Source organism: Helianthus annuus, chromosome 4 (assembly GCF_002127325.2).
Source record: "Helianthus annuus cultivar XRQ/B chromosome 4, HanXRQr2.0-SUNRISE, whole genome shotgun sequence".
Classification (NCBI taxonomy): domain Eukaryota; kingdom Viridiplantae; phylum Streptophyta; class Magnoliopsida; order Asterales; family Asteraceae; genus Helianthus; species Helianthus annuus.
Window position 1 is genome coordinate 107,891,343 of NC_035436.2, and position 15,839 is coordinate 107,907,181.

At 40.1% G+C, this 15,839-nt stretch overlaps 1 pseudogene; it reads right to left on the reverse strand.

The window, feature by feature from the left end:
* Positions 1–11,802: 11,802 nt before the first annotated feature.
* Positions 11,803–13,582, reverse strand: LOC110918756 (annotated as a pseudogene).
* Between the last annotated feature and the right edge of the window lie 2,257 nt (positions 13,583–15,839).

Sequence of the window (15,839 nt, forward strand, 5' to 3'; positions counted from 1 at the left end):
CCACCTCCACCTCAGTAACCAGTATATTATGCAAATTGCATTACATTTGAGTAAATACGCTAATGATAAGCCGGGATTTCGGAGGCTTTTGAGTACCACTTCTGACTATGTAATTTTGATGCACTAATATACTTGCTGGACAAGGGTAGGGTGACCCTGTGTGCTTTCTGCTGTGATGCGCCTTAAAAGACACTGTGATTGTGGCCGGAGGATAATAAAAGCCGATCATCTTTAAACACGCGGCAATACTTATGACTAATGACTAACGAAAACTCCGCCGCTATGTCCCCACTAAGCACGCTGTTGATCTACGTATTTGTGCGATAACTATAATGCTACATGCTTACTTGCTACCTTCCTATTTACAAGATGTACAATACATGAGATAATATGTGGCTGAAAGTATAACGACTGCGTATATACGTATATGTAATACACCTAGAAGGTCTTATTCGTTGAATAGAGACCAATGTGCTCGCATCCTTCACAAGACCTGACCTAACCGACCTTCTTCTAGGAAGATGTCGACTCAAGGAAACACCAATATCAACCACCCTCTACCTACAACAGAGGCGGAAATGCGAGAGCACCTCTTACAGGCCATCGCATGGTACGAGGCCCATCGCTCCGATTGCAGCGGAGGTACCTCAGGAAATAACCCCCCCAACGGCTGCACCTACAAGCAGTTCTTGGACCACAAACCTCGAGAGTTTGACGGCACCGGGGGTGCCTTAGCCTTCGTACGCTGGGTTAAAAAGACAGATTCAGCTCTACGATTAAGCAAATGTGACCACGAACATCAAGTCAAGTACATAACTGGACTGTTGTTGGATGAGGCTCTGTCATGGTGGAACCATCAGATTCGAACAATGGGCGAGACCGCTGCGTATGCTATGAAGTGGGACGAACTGAAGAGTCTGATGCGTGAAAGATATTGCTCGAGGGCAGCAGTCCAGAGATTGGAGACAGAACTGTGGAACTTGAAAATGGAAGGACCAAAGATAGCGGAGTATGTGCAGAGATTTAACGAATTATCACAAGTTGCCTTACTCCTGGGGACACCAGAGTTTAAGAGAATTGAACAATTCATAAGGGGATTGGCGCCTCAGATTCTAAGCCTGGTAACAGCATCAAAACCGTCAACGATCACCGAGGCTATCAACATAAGCATAGCACTCACAGAAGAAGCAGTTAGACGAGGAGAGTTTTCCACTGTGGAGTAGAAAAAAGGAGACTGCTATAAAGGCATCTGGGGATAACAAGAGGAAGCTCGCAAATTTTAAGATGGTTACTCAGGTGAGTAACAAGAAGAAGGCCAAAAAGGGAAAGGATTACAAGGGTATCCTACCTAAGTGCGACAATTGTTTACGTTATCATGTCGGGCGATACAAATATTGAAATTGTGGTAACTGTGGCAAGGTGGGACATGTCAAGGAGACTTGTTGGCAAAATGCTGAACATAGTAATGGGGACCAGAACGGTAGTGAGGATCACGCTAGGAATTCAAGCATGGAAATCGGTATGGTCCATAGTACCCAACGTTATGCGTCTGTACTACTTGATACTGTAACAAATTGTACGATTCACACTTCTAGAGTTTGAGAGTATAATTGGTTTAAGTAGCAAGTGATTAGTTATTCCAGTACCCATTAGAGCTAGCTTAGGGGAAGCTAGTGGAAGCCAATGCAGTAACTGGAATCGGCACAATAGAACCCGGAGGGCGTAAGTTTACGCTAGATCTAATGCCAGTTGAGTTGGGAAGCTTCAACGTGGTAAATGGAGGTATTAGTTGGCAAATGATCGAGCGGAGGTTGATATCCGCACCTCGAGGACGGATGAAGGAATGATTGTGACACATGAAGCAGGATACGCCACCACCGATCACGAATTACATATGGCAGGAAAGTTGTTGTGGGAAGGATGTGTTGCTTCCTGGCTCATGTCGGGGACAAGGGAGCCGAAGAACTAAAACTTAACGATACCCCTGTGATCGGAGTATACCCTGAAGTCTTCCTCGAGGACTTCCCAGAGTAATCTCCTCGACGACAAGTCGAATTTTTGCATCAATCTGATTTCCAGGCCACGTGCCTGTAGCCCAAGGCACCTCGAGCGACTTACACCTTCGGAGATGCAAGGATTGACGGTGCAACCTCAGTGGTTGATAGAGAAGGAAGATAACAGACCAAAACTTTTGTTTTGGATAACCGCAGTTCTGCTCGCCAAAAGAAAGGACGAGTAACTTCCAAATGACGGTGTAAAACTTGTAGTATTTGTTCTGTGTGGTTATTTGGACCCGATCTATGTTGTGGTAGCTCGGATCATCATTTAACCCGGGTTGGTCATGATCATGGATCATGACATAAGGATGTTTCGGAAGTAACAAGGGTTAAAGGATGAAACTCTACCACACACAAATCATGAACTTGTGTAAAAATGATTTTACTTACAAAATAGTGATTAAAACTAGTAGATCTACGGATCTACAAGTGGTATTTTCAAAGAACCAAGTATCAAAGAAATCATGTTTTCTAAAGACGGATCTTACGTTTACAAGAATGATTTTTGGAACACACAAGTGTGTAAACACTTGTGTAGCACAAAGTTTCGACAAAATAACAATTTTTGTAAAAGATGACGAGAAGTTGTGAAGACGGAATTTCTTTAAAAGCAAGGTTTTTACGAAACCGGACTAATTTATATAAAGATCCGCTAAAAGTAATGAAATTTACTTCGTATTTTTGAGTAAATCACAAGTTCATGAAATCTTTGCGATTTACATATTTATTAACTAGTTTGTTGTGTTGAGTATTGTTTTGATTGAATAAGAAAACTGGCTGATTGATTTATAAAAGAAAATGATACGCTTGAAAGCGTGGCTACCTCCAGTTACAGAGGAAACTCTGGCGAAATTTTTCCAAAAACCTAACACTTAGAATTATTTTCACTATAAGTGTTAGAAACACTTTTTGACATGTTTTCAAAATATAAGTTTCGCCACGACTTTATTTACAAATATCGGAGGTGGGATTTTCACAAAATTAAACGTGATAAATATATATTTAGTGAATATATTTTTCACAACGTCACTTGTCAATTATTTTGTGAAGTATATAAATATTATTTTTAGGGTAAAAATAATATTATCGAACGTTAACGAATCCAAAATAATACGAACGCCTTCACGATAAATATATAAGTTACACCGGTAATTATTATTACCACTCGATCGTTAAAACGTAACTTACGCATTTTACGGAAATATTTATGAACACGTATTTTTGTTAAGATATTGTTTTGGGAAAATCTTATATAATAGAAAATATAATATTTTTGAGAAAAATATTTATATTTTGGAATTAGAGATAAATATATATTAACTGAGACTTAATAATATATTTCGAACGCACATGTATTAAATCCCCCATCCTTGGGAAGGAAAATAATTACCAAGTATGCACAGAATGTAAACACGAAATAGTTGTCTAACTATTTCCCAAAACTGAAACCATAAAGCTAAGGCACGGCCGTCCGTCTAATAGAGTTAGTACATGTAGGTCGTTGCACAGCTGCTTGACTTGGAGACATACTTGGTAGAGACGCACCGTTGTGAGTTCATGTCCCCCCTTTTCTCTTATCTGTTTTCAGTTTTCTAAACTGCGGGGGTGAAATAGATGTTACTTTGATTACGAATACTTTATACATGGTATGGTTAGCGTAAGGAGGGTTATTATTTAGATCATGTGAATTGGGTAGGCGGAAACTTGAGGCCATTAATCCTCAAGGTAGGACCGAGGGACAGTAGCGGTAGATCTATATGGGTGTAGCGAGCCCAACCCCTGAGCCCGCCTAATGGACCAGGTGGTGATTGTGTACCCATCGCAAATTCTGCTAGGTTTGAGTCTTCCTACTTGCACTTCACATATGTCAATGGCCTTGCAAACCATTGGTGATCTCTTTTTCCTTATTTGCTACATACCAGGATTTTTATACATACAAAGGTTTATGTACTCACTTACGCATTAACTCGCTCAACATTATTGTTGATTTTTCAACTTACATGTATTTCAGGGAATTAAAGGATCTGGCACGGTATGGCACGTTTTCCCGCTGCACTAGTTACGAGGTCATTCAAGTTTAAGGGATGTGACTTTTTCCTGGACGAGTCACAGTTCTTAAACTGTGTTTATGTCATGTTGATGTTCGTGTCTGTTGAACATTGTTTATGTTGTTAGGATGTGTTTCCGTTGAGACAATGTTATGGTATTTTACTTTTCAAACTTAATTTAATGGATGATCTTGCATGGTTTTTAAATTCATATAGCTTGTTATGGTTAAGCTATGGTATTAAGAAGTCACACCAAATTAACCACGTTTCCGCAAAGCCAGGGTGTGACAGCTTGGTATCAGAGCTCTGATCATAGCGAACTAGGATTCCTTCTCGAGTCTAGACTATGATCACTAGGGCTCTCACGAAAACATTTTTACTGCATACCACTTAAGTCCAGATCCAAAACGTTTTTACAAACAAATGTTGAGCACATTTTATTTATTTTATTTTAGGCTCAGTCTTGGAGGCTGAGGCTCGGTCTTGGAGGCCGAGGCTCGATCTAAGAGATCGAGGTAGGTGGCTAGTGAGACTAGGAAGAGTAGGCTCAGTCTTGGAGGCTGAGGCTCGGTCTTGGAGGCCGAGGCTCGATCTAAGAGATCGAGGTAGGTGGCTAGTGAGACTAGGAAGAGTAGGCTCAGTCTTGGAGGCTGAGGCTCGGTCTTGGAGGCCGAGGCTCGATCTAAGAGATCGAGGTAGATGGTTAGTGAGACTAGGAAGAGCAGGCTCAGTCTTGGATGCTGAGGCTCGGTCTTGGAGGCCGAGGCTCGATCTAAGTGATCGGGGTAGATGATAGAGCAGTCTTAAAGGCTGGGAGAATTTGGCTAGTGGGACTAGGAGTATCAGTCTAGGAGACTAGGAGGCTAGTGGGACTTGGAATATCAGTCTAGGAGACTGGGAGGCTAGTGGGACTAGCAGAATTATTTGAATGTTTAACTGGTGACTAATGTGTTTATTTGACTATGTGATTGATTATTTGTGCATGTGTGTGTGTTTGTGTTACAAGACGGCAAGGCCTCCTCTTCAGATACTGAAGTAACGGACACCTTGGATCCTTTAGCAATCGTGAAGAACGATGAGATTATAACAGAAAGTGAGGTGCACACTTCGGATACCACCAGCACGGATGAGGATGATTTCCAGCTCCTCTCGCTACCCAGTGCTGCCACCGAGCTCGCTGATGGCCCTTTGGCCGTGGACAGACCACCCGTAGAAATCCCTGCCCCCATACCTTTGGCCGTTTATCCTGCTTACGATATACTTCTCGACACCGACACTGATGACGACGTCGATCTGTTTGATGACGAGCCCCTAAAGAATGATGTTTAGGGCGAGGCCCTTCTAGCTGCTGGTGATCTTTTGTTGCTCGCAGATGCTCCCGCTGAGGAGTCACCTGCTCACTCACCCGTCCCGGACTCTTTCGAGTCTGTGGCCTCCGTATCATCCCACACTCAGAGTGCGCAACATTTTTCTCACGAATCAGATCCTGATAGAGCATCCTCTGTTGCCCTTGCTCCTAGCTTTGCTTTCGATCACGATGTTGAGGAGAATTCCGATCCTGTCTTTCCCCCAGGATTCGACCCAGATCAGGAGATCGAGTTTATACCACTGGATCAGCCTATGGAGTACCCGGTTGGCCCAGTCGGCCCAGTTGATCCCATTGACCATGCATTTGATTTAAGACGGCGTTTGATGACCCCGAGCCAGTAGTTGCTCCAGACCCCGTATTTGAGCATGACCCTATTCATGCTGACGTACCCGCTGCTGATCCTCGATTAATGATGTAACTATCGATGATCATCCTATTCTTGCTCCACTGTTGGAGGATCAGCATGCTGTTGATGCTCATATTAATGCCCCTCACATTGCTGATATTCCTGCTAATCCTGTTATTGCCCCTTTTCCTGACTCTGTGCCTGCACAGTTCAATCATGCGCCTCTTGCAACCCAAGTTGATCCTCGATACGCGCACACCCGAAGTAGGTGGATAGTCGATGACAATGGTTACCTTTCAAGTTTCCTGTGACTCCTGTTTTAGCCCCTGTTTCAGTTCCTATGGATGCACTTTTTGTTCCCACACTCACCACTGATGCTCGCCACACCGTCACATGGCCCGGAGCCTGCACCCAAGCCAGTTACTACACCATTGGAGTCAGTTGATGTTGTGCCCGCTGAACCTACACCTTTACGTGATCACGATCCTGTTTCTTTTTAGACTGCCAGAAATTGCACCCCTTATAACTACCTGCATCAGGCAGCCCCCCCTCATTTGTGAAGAGGTTCGTTTTCCCTTGTGAGGATCAACGCCCGTTGCGCCATCATGCCTAACACTTCCCGTCAGGATATACCCGCGCCTCGTAGAGATGCTCCAGGCCGCACCGCTTGCTACATTCACCCCTACAACACTTGATGAGCCGATTCGGTGGTCCCTATAAACGTACTATGCTAACTATAAACCCTTACCATTTCTCGCATTATGAAGAACACACACATGATAAGTTGCTCCTGTAACATCAGCTACAGTTTAAGGATATGAACCGCAGAATGTTGGAACGTGAGCTGACACCACGATCGGCAACTTCAGATACAAAACATAACATAACCAAAAACAGGAGTTAAGCGTCTACATCACAAGACAGCATATTGTCCAAAAAGTTTCGGTGAAACACCACGTCCTCCACTCTGCCTTTCGCCAGCATGCACTGATCCGCCACATACCTCAAGATCCCCTTTTGCGCACTTGACCGTTACTAGTACATCGTTCCCAGGATGCCGATGCTCGTTTCCTTACTATCAAGCAACAGATCAGCTAGTTACTTTAACGTATAACCTAGCTCGAGGAGGGATTCACGCATGACGACAGTTTATTTTTCTTTCCTCCTCCACCTCAGTAACCAGTATATTATGCAAATTGCATTACACTTGAGTAAATACGCTAATGATAAGCCGGGATTTCGGAGGCTTTTGAGTACCACTTCTGACTATGTAATTTTGATGCACTAATATACTTGCTGGACAAGGGTAGGGTGACCCTGTGTGCTTTCTGCTGTGATGCGCCTTTAAAGACACTGTGATTGTGGCCGGAGGATAATAAAAGCCGATCATCTTTAAACACGCGGCAATACTTATGACTAATGACTAACGAAAACTCCGCCGCTATGTCCCCATTAAGCACGCTGTTGATCTACGTATTTGTGCGATAACTATAATGCTACATGCTTACTTGCTACCTTCCTATTTACAAGATGTACAATACATGAGATAATATGTGGCTGAAAGTATAAGGACTGCGTATATACGTATATGTAATACACCTAGAAGGTCTTATTCGTTGAATAGAGACCAATGTGCTCGCATCCTTCACAAGACCTGACCTAACCGACCTTCTTCTAGGAAGATGTCGACTCAAGGAAACACCAATATCAACCACCCTCTACCTACAACAGAGGCGGAAATGCGAGAGCACCTCTTACAGGCCATCGCATGGTACGAGGCCCATCGCTCCGATTGCAGCGGAGGTACCTCAGGAAATAACCCCCCCCCCAACGGCTGCACCTACAAGCAGTTCTTGGACCACAAACCTCGAGAGTTTGACGGCACCGGGGGTGCCTTAGCCTTCGTACGCTGGGTTGAAAAGACAGATTCAGCTCTACGATTAAGCAAATGTGACCACGAACATCAAGTCAAGTACATAACTGGACTGTTGTTGGATGAGGCTCTGTCATGGTGGAACCATCAGATTCGAACAATGGGCGAGACCGCTGCGTATGCTATGAAGTGGGACGAACTGAAGAGTCTGATGCGTGAAAGATATTGCTCGAGGGCAGCAGTCTAGAGATTGGAGACAGAACTGTGGAACTTGAAAATGGAAGGACCAAAGATAGCGGAGTATGTGCAGAGATTTAATGAATTATCACAAGTTGCCTTACTCCTGGGGACACCAGAGTTTAAGAGAATTGAACAATTCATAAGGGGATTGGCGCCTCAGATTCTAAGCCTGGTAACAGCATCAAAACCGTCAACGATCACCGAGGCTATCAACATAAGCATAGCACTCACAGAAGAAGCAGTTAGACGAGGAGAGTTTTCCACTGCGGAGGAGAAAAAGGAGACTGCTATAAAGGCATCTGGGGATAACAAGAGGAAGCTCGCAAATTTTAAGATGGTTACTCAGGTGAGTAACAAGAAGAAGGCCAAAAAGGGAAAGGATTACAAGGGTATCCTACCTAAGTGCGACAATTGTCAACTCAATCAAACGCTACCAACTTGACAAACTTGTCATTTCGTACTTAAATTTGCTTCCGTTGAAGTCTTCACTCTTACTCCTAACGAGTAGATATTGCGTTTCTGCTCCCCTCAAAGTAGTTGCATCACGTTGATTTCTTTCGCTGAGAGCGAACACATGTTTGTTTCGAATACTTGGTCGTTTCTTCAATATAGCAAACACACATTGCTCCATTTTCTTGGAAACTTATATGCCACACATGCACCTTTTGCTACGCATGCGGTTCCATTTCGAATAAACGTTTCATTAAAGCTCCGATATTAAGTAGCTAAATCTAAACACTGGTTTGTGATTCGAATGAGCTACATTTTTGTCATTGTTGACTCTTTTGTTATCAAGTCAACACATGTTCTCGAAACCGTTTTCCTTCAAGTTACATGTTTACTACCCTGCCAAGATTCCCTTGTTGATACATACGTTTATTGTCGAGTTACGTTGAAACCAAGTTCAATTGCTTGAACTTATCCAGTTCATATATTTGATTTAAGGCGCCATATGATGTATTGAGAGCATCATATTCTAATACTCTGGCAAAGATTCTTTTGTTTCTAGTCGTAGTAGATTTGGTTGGTCTACGAATCCACTAAAACGTTTGATCTATTTCGATACCTTGCGGTGATATTTTCACAAAATTGAAGCTTGCGCTAATTTGGTTACTCACTTCGTATACGAATTCAATTCCCTATGAAGTTGTTAACAATCCATTTGCGATCTTCACAATCAAAGCGGACTCAACACAATTGTGTGTTAAGACAATGGTACATATATTCATTCCATAAGCACAATGTACCTCCTAACGATTTCTTCGTTGTCAATCAAATGCCTTGCGATGCTTATTACATTTCATCTTCGATTGGAAACAGTGGTTCTTTGATATTCCGTATTTAATTGGAAACTCTGTAACATGGCATAAGTCAAATCTTCATATTGTTTCGGTACACCTTCATCTGATCTCAAACACGGTGAACTCGTTCAATCACCACTATTATGAAATTATGTCATTGCGACACCTGGTGGTGTCATTAAAAACTTGTAGCTTGTGCTAATCATGGACAACCGTTCCACGCAAAATACATAAACTTTTGTTGACTTGTCATTTACATATTCCTGATGCAACTACAAATCAAAGCAAGAATACACCAGATTCGTTTGTATTCATTTGGTGCATTCTCGCCAATCAAAATATTCAACGCACTGAACCTTGCCACTCGGCTACTTGGGAGTTGGCAGATCACTTTTACCATTTCATTGGAGTTGAAAATTTCTGAATTTATATAGAGGGTGCTATGTTTCGTGAAAACTCGCCGGGATACTGCAACCGGACGTTGAGGATCTTATTAGTTGAAACTCCTCTCTTGTGGACCCCCCTGCTAGCTGGAATGCATTAGGCTATACGTAAAGTATGTTTTGTACTTCTAACATCAACTGCTAAGAACACCCACCTTCTTAACACAAGGGTGCGAATTGTTAAATATTCTTGGAACCACCAAGTGTGAGTAAGCTTTCATGCGGTTTGATGACTGACTACCTCGATGTTATACTGGCGTGACGTGACCAAAAGTATATTCTCTAATTTAGGTTCGGGTGGCTACGAATTCATGCTAGGTTTCGAGTTTCAAGTAAACGGGTATCCTATTCAGGCTGAACCTCCAATTAATCAATAGCTTGGGTCAAACGGGATCCAAAAGTCAAACGGTCTGCTATTGGCATTACATAAGCAAAACAACCATGCTTCTTAATAAGTCTATGTATTTTGATTAGGTGTAGCCAAATGGTGTTGGTGTACACTTTAATGATTAATGTTTAATCCATTTGTTTTTTTTAACAAGATAGTTCTCTGTAAAGAAATGAGAGGCGCGATCTTATCTAATCAAACGCATCATCAAACTGCTGTGAGTGTGAAAAAAGGGTTTTAGGTGTTTGGGCATTTAAATTAATTTTTTTGTTCTTTTTTATCAATTAGATGATAGGGTATTCGTATTAGAAAGGTTTGGCTATATACATTCCCCCCCCCCCCGGGTCAAAAACGTCAAGCTTCGCCACTATCGAAGGCCTCACACAATTTTCTTTGTTTTTTTTCTGAAGCCGGTAACCGGCTGTCGCACAGTAACCACCAAACGCCATCACAAAACCACCAATCGCCGCACACCGCTGATTCTCCGCCGCTGAAGAAGGCCACCATCGTCGTCGAACGCCACATCGGAAACTACACTGCCACCATCGTCGTCGAACGCCACATCGGAAACTACATCCTCTTACATAGCCCTAAACTCACCAACCTAAGTTATATATTTCCCGCCGCATCGCGCGGGTAAACGACTAGTCTTTATAAAAGAATGTTAAAGACAGTTTGTTTAGTGTACATGTTTGATATAGAAATAAGGTAAGTAATTGATAATCATAAAGTTGTGTCGGTTTTCACATCGCAATCGATTACTTTACTCAAAGTGCCGTATACACTTGCTGCATCCGCAAGATCATTGACCTGAAAGTGATAATCATAAATTTAAAATCCAAATACAGTCTCAATTTGATGTTAATCTTTGGGGTGTTCATTATTCTATTTTTAACCAAAAAAACCTAAAACCAAACCATGCCCAATGCGTAAAACTCGATAATCGCTGCAAATATTTCAGGTTTTAGAAGATCCCAAGAAACATCTTTTGACTTTGTAACGGTTACAAAATTTGGTTCAGATTAAAAAATTTGCAGCGAATATTATACATATGCATAAACTGCCCTTCAATTAACACAACGGACTGTTCCAAGTCGTAAACCTTGAACAAAACAATTAAATCCTATTTTCCAAACCTAAAACCATGAATCTAACCATACCAAATCAAGTTGCTTCAAGAGACAACCAATTTTTCTTTAGGCAACTTGAGAAACCACTGCTTCTCCTGAGAAACCGGTCAATTTCACCGCTTCTTGGGAAACCACTGCTTCTCCTGTCGATTTCAACACCCTACAAACAATTACAATAATTAACATACTACAGACAAATTATTATATAACCTTGGATCCCACTGGCCCACAATATAACCTTTAGCCAACTACAACCATATGCCATATAATTTTTAAATTAAAATAAAGATAAAACAGTATTATAAAACATTATAAAACAACCCGTTTTGATCCGTACTATCTAATAAGCTAGAAGAAGATGAAGGAAGGCTACACGAGTAACAAAGAAGCAAAAGAAGCAAACACCTACAAAAGGTTGTACTATTTAACACTCGACATCTCTAACTATGCATCATAAAATAGAAAATAATATATTTTGGATGAAACGTCACCAAATTAATTAAGTTAAATCATAGGACATGTAGGTGGCATATGAAGGCCTTAATTACCATTACGTCCCTGACTTGAAAATCATCATTTTTTTCTCGTATAGGTATAAATGTACATATGGAACCGGTCCCTTGATCATGCAAGGCTTTTCTAACCTTGGAGTTAAATCAGTTAATAACAGTTCTTTTTTTCTTAAACATAGATTGCTACATAGCTTTGTCCCCTTTTTTTAACAAATGGGATATCATAAACACAATATCCATTGGGATGTTTTTTTAAAAAGAGTGTCTAATGCTACCTAAAATGTATGCAATCTGCAGAAAATCATCATCATCATCTTTACCTTGATGCCAAAATTTTTTAGTTAATATGAAGCTTCCCCATGTCAATCATACGCCAATTCGGCTCTACATTCAATTTCTACGCATCGCCGCTAGAATTCGACCTAAAATTCATTCTTACCTTGTTGCCATTGCGTGAATACGCTAAATTACGTTTCAACCCCTTAACTTCATTTCTCATAAGCTGGTACTGGTCTGTATATATGTACGTCATAATCTTTTATATCAGATAATATAATAGGTTTGATCATATGGTGTGAATTTCTGACACGACCCGAAAACACGACACGAACCGAACACGAAACTCGTGGTTTGGGTTTAGTCTAAACGGGCTCGGGTCAGTTTCAAGTTGAACCCACGAACCCCTTTAACTAAACGGGTCAGGTTCGGGTCAACCTGATCGGGTTGCCGGATTAACTTGTTTAATCCATTTATATTAAATTATATGTTTTGCAATATGTTTTATGACATAAATTAAAATGGGTGCGTATTTTTTGCCATAATCATAACTTAAAAATAGAAATTGAGATAAGATTTTATAATTTAAATGTGATTGTATTATATGTATTTGTGTTTTTTTGTAGTAAATTTTGTTTTTAATATATTAATTTACAAAAAAAAAAAATCGGGTTGAACGGGTCGTGTTCGGGTTCATATGTATGACACGATTTTCAGGTTCGGATTGAACCTGCCAACCCACGAGCACAACCCGTTAAGCACCCTAACATAAATGATAATCAGAAAGTTTCAAATAGTAAAATAAATGGGAAAAACTTACGTTCTTTGACAAACTTTTCCTGCTGCAGCCTACCATAACTGCTGTTTAAGTTGCTTGTTTTCTATTGACATATAAACACGCAGCTCACCTAATGATTTAACTCTAACAACCAATTTTGACACAATATTCTGCATCAGCAGCCGCACACTTTATTAGATTAATATAAACGCATCTTAAACCAGTCAGAATTTTCATTGTCACAAGAAAATAAAAACAAATAGTTTAAGCAAGTGTTACATTGCCATAAGTATTACTCAACTGCTTCTACTGTATTTTAGTTTTTACCTGATAATTCTCAGCAGTTCTTTCCAGTTCTGCTATATACTGAAGTTTACGTACTCCGGTACTCGTGACCGTTGTGCAGAGTGCCTACAAGAATTCGCACCACAAATCAAATAAGCTTAACGGTATTCTTAATTCTAAAGTGCTAAAAATTACTAACATGAACTGAAAATTAACCTTTTAAACGGTTTAGCATCCGTGTCGACTTCACCAGCAGGATTCTCTACAGAGACCAAAGGATCTGAATTAACATACTACATGGGACCATTAGAAGCATACTCCGATAAAGCCGAAATGATAGCATTTTCTTGAACCGATTATTGCAGCAGTCAAGCACCCCACATGGCAACTCTCTAAACCATGCTTTAATCAACCCTGACAGACAATACATTTTTTTTTCTAAAATAGCATATAATACTTGATTTACTTGTAAAAGAATTATAAGAAACTAAAAGAAAAAAGATTCGTTGAGGGCAAGTTATCCTTAGCGAGTTCATTTTGAGTTATGATAAAAATCACATATTTTGACCCGTTAAACTACAACGATGAATGCACTTACTATAAATTAACTTAACTAACCTCCCCAAGGGGTGCTGCACTTTGTAACTTAGATTCCAGCGATGAATTTAGTGTCATTGCCAAATGCCAACGCCTTCCGCCTAATACATGTTAAAAATCTTGTAAAGTCACAAAATAATATAAAGATGGAAAGATTATAATCCCAAATTTCTCCTTCAATAATTTGCAATGTACATCCCTACAAAACATATTGGTTATAATGTATCTTATATATTCATCGACCAGCTCTAATCACTTAAGGCATATTGGTTAAAGAATCAGAATCATGCTGATGAAACAAAAAAGTTCACATGTGTCTAACTGTGAGATTAACAAAAAATCTGGGCTAGTAATGTAATACTAAGTACCACAACAAAACAACCATGTATGCCAATACTTTATTTTTTTCCACACCCCACCACCCAGTACCCATACCCAATGATAGAACAAAATACTGAATGTATACCTCGAAATAAGTTAGTATATTATTGAAGTCTGATAGGTGATATTTACTTACCGTTCTTAAAAGAAAATTAGCTATGTTATTCCCATGGGCTTTAATCCTATGCTTAATCTTATAGGACATAGGATGATACTGACCTGATTATTCCATGTAAGGAACCATTTAGAGCCAACCTCAGTAAAATAGTACTGCAACAATCTAATCTTTGACCACATAACTTTTTAAAAGTAGCATAAATCAAGAAAACAACATTACTAATAAGCTAAATCGAGAAATACAAAAGTGTATATAAAGTATAAAGCTGAAAAAGGCCTATTACATAAGTAAGTAGAAACATGAACACAGAAAACTTATAAAACTACTGGTTAGTATATAAAATTAGCCTCTTCCTTTCAACATGTATATGATTACACATTCTTTGCAACTGAAATTCATTTTATTGGTTTTGTGTTATATTTGGCTTCATGTCTCTCTTCTCCCTCCCATTTCTGTTTGGTCCGTTTACAACCCTACTCGCTTGAATTAATGGTTATAAAAAAGTTCAACTTGCCAAAAACAGCAGGAGGTGAAGGCGACTGCTATTGAGGCAGTTGCCCATTCCATGCTTTTAACTCCTTCAATGAAACTCTACGATATCATCAATAGATCCACTCCCATTCAACATCTTTAGGATTGCCTATGACACCAAGAACAAAACATGAGAACTTAGCCATATTTATTTAAGCCACTCCTTTTATTTCCAATCCCTCTATTTAGTCACTAACTGCTTCGCTACACTATTCGCTATAGCGGGCACTATGCTCGCTATTAACAACTATGTTCAGTTGTAAAGGAGCTCTATACGGTGAATGTTCAATTAAGCAATGTCCATGTTGTGACAACCCTCACAATTCCAGGTATCCGTACAATTAATTAATAATTAATTTATGCTTAATGACTGTGCTTGATTACAATCATGATTGAACTGCTTTCTGTTTTCTGATACATACATACCCATGCATCACATTTTATACTGTCACTCTATTTATTACACACAAACATTAGTGACAAACTTGATGCACAAAGCATAGTTAGCACAGTGAGTGGATAACCATAAAAACATGCTGACAATGCCAGAACCTAGACAGACAATATTTTTGAAGCCAGCATGAGCCAGAGATAGAATACTACACTAGTAGGGAGTGTAGGGAAGTGAGGACCATAAAACTGCGTCACTAGGTGATAGTTATAGTGCCCGGAAGTGCCTAAAACATACTTTAAGTGCAGAATTCTGCACTAAATAAACAAAATTCAACATTTAACAATGCTAGTAAAGTGCAAAAACTTGGCAAAATAGTCCTAGACACTTTCCAAAGTATTGGGAATTTAATGTGTCACTAAAAGTAACATAAAAGACACTTTATAGATTAATTTAGCACTTTAACGGAACAACACCAAACCGAACAACCGGACTTTGCCCGGAACATAAAAATATTGCCAAACACATTGTTTTTACTTTTCTGAGCTAGTTAGGGTCCCCGACACCCTAACACACCTTATATTACATAACACACCTTAACATACAAGTTTAACCTTTAAATCCTAACTAAATTCTAACTAAATATGTAACCAAGGATTGAAACCCAACCCTATACCCCCCCACTCGACGGTTACAAGAGGGTGGGACACCCTCACTTTCTTTTGATTATTTTAATGGTTAGTGTTGGTGGATTAAGAACACATTACATGTTGGT